Source organism: Triticum dicoccoides, chromosome 7B (assembly GCF_002162155.2).
Source record: "Triticum dicoccoides isolate Atlit2015 ecotype Zavitan chromosome 7B, WEW_v2.0, whole genome shotgun sequence".
Lineage (NCBI taxonomy): Eukaryota > Viridiplantae > Streptophyta > Magnoliopsida > Poales > Poaceae > Triticum > Triticum dicoccoides.
Window position 1 is genome coordinate 468,521,777 of NC_041393.1, and position 6,132 is coordinate 468,527,908.

Here is a 6,132-nt window from a genome sequence, read left to right on the forward strand (position 1 = left end):
TGTCTCCTAGTGAGCTTTGTCCGCGCCTACCGATGCTACGCCCATTGTCGGCGCACGGACACGTCGCCTGCCGCGTGCCTCCTCCTCCCCTCCTCATTGAGCCCTCCCCGCTATTTAAGCACCCCCCGAGCTTCCTTGTAGTCCACAACCCCCTCCGCGAGCCTCTCTCCAAGCCCGGAGCCCCTCCTTGACCAGCACCATCGCCATGGCCGCCGCCTCGGGTCCCCATCGATTTCGACACTCCCGAGCCCTCCTCTCCGTTCCCTCACCACCACTGCATTCCCCAGGCTCCGTCGAACCTCTTTGTGGCCTCGGCCCCTCCTTTTCCCACCGGAGCACCTTGTTCACCAGCGACCTAATCCCCTCCCCACTGCGAGCTCGCTTGCGGCCGCTACAGAGCTCTTCGGCGGCAGCAACCACCCCCATCCGATGCGCCTCTCCGCCCTGATCGTCTGGGTAGGTCGTGCGCCCCGAGAGGTGTCCGGAGTCACCGACGAGTGCCATCGGGGCGGATGCCTTCCTCGGCCTGGCGCGCGCCCGTGCGGGAGGAAGAAGAGAGTAGGCCAGGCGGGCCCCTCCCGTGTGACCCCACCTATTGGCGAGATGCGGGTGTGGCCCACCGTGCCATGCTGGATTAAGTGGAGGCGCCTTCTGTGTTGTGCGCTTTCCCCAGGCGAAGACGTACTCCACCGCGGCCACGCGCTTGTGTGTGTTTTTTCTGTGTGAAGGCGTACTATCAGAAATGCGCTTTCAGCCCAGCTCCGCCGGTCGAACCCTTTATATTGTGAACGTTCACCCGTTAACAGCAAAAATGGACAATTTCTATTTATTTTTCTGTCTAACGAACAAATGCTTGCAACTTTTCAACCGTAACTCTGATTGAGGTGATTCCAGCGCTCACTTTCTCTGTTGGTCGAGGTCTTTCCGTTGTTACCATTTTCTTGATGTTTGCACATTCTGAAAATGACCATTTTTCCCTTGCCAATAAACAGCCCCCTCCGAGAGAGAACTGTTTCCGGCAAATCTTTCCGCGATCGTTCCACACTTTTTCCAGAGTATTTGTCGACCCCCAGGCAAGCCAACCTCTTATCACGAGCCCCGAACTTGCATGTAGACTTTTCTTGCACCTCGTGTGTGTGTTTAGTTGTGATAGTTTCTTATCTGTTCCATCTGCTGTTATTTTAGTCGTGCTATATATTTTTGTTATCTGCCTTACATGCTTGTGCTTTCATGAAATAATTTGACATGCTAGCTAGATGTTGTTGCTGATAATATCATGTCTAGTAGTATCAATGTTATGATGATTCTGTTGCACTCGTGGAATTACTAGTACTTTGTATTACCATGTTTCACATGCTACCACCGTTCACTTGAAAAGATTGATGTTTTGTTACCGCATCTATATGTTGCATGCTAGTTGTTGCATTCATGTTAAAGATGCTTACATGATCATTGATGATGGATAAATTAATAATATGACTTAATGACAAACCTCCTTCGTCATCGATGGGATCGAGTCATAGTGCCACCAAATCGAGCTTTTCTTTTCCAGTGCAGCCACATTTGCCTGTTATGGACAGGCCCCAACTGGGTCTATTGTCATGCCCCTCGCCAGCGCCTCCAACGAGGGAAGGTTATGGGCACGCGCTACCCTAATCAGGTAGGCGGACATAAGCCTTGTGTGCCTAGGTTTGGTTTTGAGCTCATGTCCCCGTTTGGGACCATTTTGTTTTGCCACGACGGTGGTCGTTGGTGTCTTTGGTAGGCACGGGGCCACCCAGGACTGAACCCCAAGGGGGTGTTGGTCGGAGTGGCCGGGAGAGTGTCATGGAAGTACGACGGTTTTGTCGGAACGCCGTTGGTCCACCCGAATGGGAGTGCGAGGCCATGGGTTATGTGGTGTGGGTACAATGCGCTACCTCTGCAGAGTGTATTTAATCTATCGGTAGCCGCGTCCTCGGTCATGGGCACAAGTTCGTAGTAGGTCACACTATCAGGTCTAGGTCGAAATGGAGGATAAACCTTAAATAACTAAGTTGATGAATAATGTGTAATAAATAATGTTATGACTTGGACTATGAGATAGTCGTGAGAAGTCACAGTGATGTTGATATGATCACGAGACGAGGTCTCGGTGAGTGTTGAACCAAGTGTGGTTCCGTTTGTGATCCGTGAGTGATCACCGTTTGGTTACAAGGTAACCCGTTGAACCGAGTATGGTTCCGTTTGTGATCCTTGAGTGATCCCGTTTGGTTACAAGGTAACCCGTTGAACCAAGTATGGTTCCGTTTGTGATCCATGAATGATCACCGTTCGGTTGCGAGGCAACCCATTGGTAAGAGAGTCTGAAAGACTCGGTGCACAAGTTTGGTTGCATTGCAGGAGTAGTATGTTGTTATTTGCATTTAAAGAACCATGGTAGAATAGGAGATGGTTGCATAAATTTAACATGTTATGTCTGCATTGGATATGACTGGTAGTTTATTTTCAGCATAGTTTCATGATGCCATGCCATGTTTTGATTGAGCTTATGCCATGTTTCGATATGCCATGTTATGATCAAGATGCTATACTATGATTTGTTGTTGCCATGATATAAGTAAGTTTGATATGCCATGTTATTGACATGCTAGTAGATGCCATGATGTCGTTCATGCTTATTTTGATCCATGTCCCTAGTTAATACCATGCCATGCTTAGAGATTTTGTTGGAGTACAGGGTTGCATATGCTTGGTTCTTGCTTTGTCATCTGCTCATTTGGATGCTATGTATTTGGTTATCTTGCAAGTACATTCAATGTACTGACCTGGCGTGTCATGCCAATTTTGTAGGTAATGCCTGAATTGTTCGCTTGTTCCGTCGTGCTAGGTCGTAATCTTGCCAGTCCTGTGAGTTGTGGAGCCCAGCCAGAGTGATATGCTGCCAAACCAAGACTTCCGCCGCCATTTAAATAGACTTCTGCTGCCATTCAAATAGTCATAGGGCTATGCCAGATAATTGTACTCATCAATGATGTAATTATATACACATGTATTTGATGAATATTATTGTACCTGGAATGTTGTATCATGGACCTGTCGTGCGTCAGGTGTTATCCTGGGCTGACATGCGAAGGCCCCCTGCTCCACAGGTTGTCGGCGGGGCCGGGTTGAATCTGGTTTCCCCACAGGTTATCAACAAACTCTAGATAGTAGAGGAAGAGCTTAAGGCCACGGGCACGTTTCAAGGAGTCAATCCTAGTAGGAGTCGTCCTAAGGGAAAGATCACGTTGCCAGTGACATTTGGGGGAGAGTTAAACTATTGGTCTGAGAAGATTGTGTTTGATGTGGTCGACCTCCCCCTGTCGTACAATGAAAATCTTGGGCGCCCGGGTCTGGACAAATTCATGGCGGCATCCCGCTATGCCTACAACACCTTGAAGATGCCAGGGCCAATGTGCGCCATTTCCATTCCGCCAGACAAGAAAGATGCAATGATTTGCATGGATAAGATGTATCGGGATGCAGTCGCGGCAGAGGCCGCTGAAGCTATAGTACCCGCCAAGGAAAGAAAAGGAAAGAAGAAGAATAGTAGGGATGCTGGCAAGGAATCCGGGAAGTGTACCTCTACGGAGTGTGCCACACCTATTGATGACGTGCCGGAAAGTTGAGGACCAAGGCTGCTGCACCCCATGTGAAAAAGGTCCCATCAGGGCTGGCTGGCGTTGATGGTACTTTCACTATTAGTGCCACCCTCAATGATAAATAGGAAAGCACGCCCGTTGCCTTCCTGCGGGCGAATATCGATGTGTTTGCTTGGCAACCATCTGATATCCCCGGTATTCCCAGGGAGGTAATCGAGCACCACCTTGTTGTCTGCCCACATGCCCGTCCCGTCAAGTAGAAGGTTCGGAAATAGGCCTTGGAGCGGCAGCAGTTCATAGCGGAGGAGATCAAGAAACTTGAGGCAGCTGGTTTGGTTAGAGGAGTATGTACTAAATCCAATATGGTTAGCAAACCCAGTGGTTGTGTGCAAGGCTAATGGAAAATGGAGGCTTTGCATAGATTTCACGGATCTGAAAAAGGCATGCCCTAAGGACCCATTCCCCTTGCCGTGCATCGTTCAGATTGTGGATTCCACTTTCGGGTGTGATTTGCTCTCCTTTCTGGATGCATACTCTGGGTACCATCAAATATTCATGTCCAAGGAAGATGAAAAAAAGACCTCATTCATCACCCCATGTGGCACATATTGCTTTATGTACACGCCTTTCGGGTTGAAGAGTGCCGGGTCCACTTTTGCAAGGGCAGACCAAATTGGTTTTGAACCACTGTTGCATAGGAACATTGAAGCTTATATGGATGATATTCTGGTCAAGACCAAGGACAGATCAGCCCTCATTTAGGATTTGGAAGAGACATTTGCTAATCTGCGCAAGATCAACTTGAAGCTGAACCCAGAGAAGTGTGTGTTTAGCGTTCCCTCCGGCAAGCTACTTGGTTTCTTTGTGTCTCACCGTAGGATCGAGGCCAACCCAGATAAGATCAAGGCCATCAAGCAGATTCAGGCACCCAAGACACTTAAGGATGTGGGGCATTTGACAGGATGCGTTCCCGCGCTTAGCAGATTAATCTCCAAGTCTGCCAAGCGCGCCTTGTCGTTCTTCAGAATTTTGAAGAAGGCATGACCTATGATGTGGACCCCGGAGGCAGACGCAACATTGCAAGATTTCAAGACCTACTTGTCTTCTCTGCCCACTTTGGTTGCACCCAAACCACGGGAGCTGTTGCTGCTATATCTGGCAGCGACTAATCAAGTAGTTAGTGCAGCATTAGGGGCGTAGCAGGAAGTGCAGGATATAACCGCCTCGACGGGTATCACACCCAGGGAAGAAAGAGAGAATAGCCCGGCAAGGCTAGATATGGATCAGGATAAAGAGGAGCACGACAGCGGAGGCAACCTCAAAGCACGTGACAAGGAATAAAGTGGTGCAACACCCACTATACTTCGCCAGCTCCCTGTTACAGGGGCTAGATCCAAGTATTCCAACATCCAAAAATTGATTTTTGGCCTTGTCATGGCCTCAAGGAAACTGTGCTACTACTTCCAAGCCCATGAGATCACGATTATCACACGCTTCCCGTTGCAAAGGATACTCCGAAACCCCGAGGCTACCGGCAGAATAGTGGAATGGGCATTGGAGTTATCCAGCTTTGGCCTGAAGTTTGAAAACACATCAACGATTCAGAGCAGGGCATTGTCAGAGTTTATTGCCGAATGGACGCCAACCCCTGATGAAGAAGTGCTGGAAACAGTTATCCCCGACAAGGAAGCGCCTGAAGAATGGATCATGTATTTCGATGGTGCCTTCTCCCTACAAGGTGCAGGGGTTGGCATGCTTCTCGTTGCTCCCACTAGAGAGCACCTGAAGTACATCGTCCAGATGCATTTTCTTCGAGAGGAGGCGACCCACAGTACAACAGAGTATGAAGGGCTCCTTGCCGGGCTCAGGATTGCCACAGAATTGGGAATCAGGAAGCTGATCATTCAAGGAGATTAACAACTTGTGGTGAGGCAAGTCAACAAGGATTACTAAAGTCCATTGATGGAGGCATATGTCGAGGAAGTGAGAAGATTGGAGGAGTGCTTTGACGGATTGCAAATGTAGCATGTACCCCGTGCGGAAAACAATATTGCTGATCATCTATCAAAGTACGCAGCATAGAAGCTTCCTGTGGAACCAGGAACTTTTGTTCTCCATCTTACTCAGCCCTCCGTATCCCTGACAACAATGGCCCGAAAGAGGAGGAAATTGGACTCCGGTAAGCCTCTCCCTGTAGAGCCTCTCGAGGCTCCTGGCAGGGACCCTGTCTGAAACAACTCCCCTTCAATTGCCGGGCTGCACCCTCCTATCGGGCCACTGGTCCCTGCGGTCGAGGGATGCGCTCCCACAAATTGGGAGGTTCCACTAGTCCTCGTTGCCGAGCCCCAGGGTCCAATTTGGGCAAGGCACATAGTCCATTTCCTCCAAACTAGAGAACTTCCCGAAGAGGAAGAAGAAGCGAAAAGAGTAGCCCGGAGGGCCAGTATGTATCAGTTTGTCGATGTCACACTATACAGAAGAAGGCCCAATGGTGTGAAATTGAAGTGCA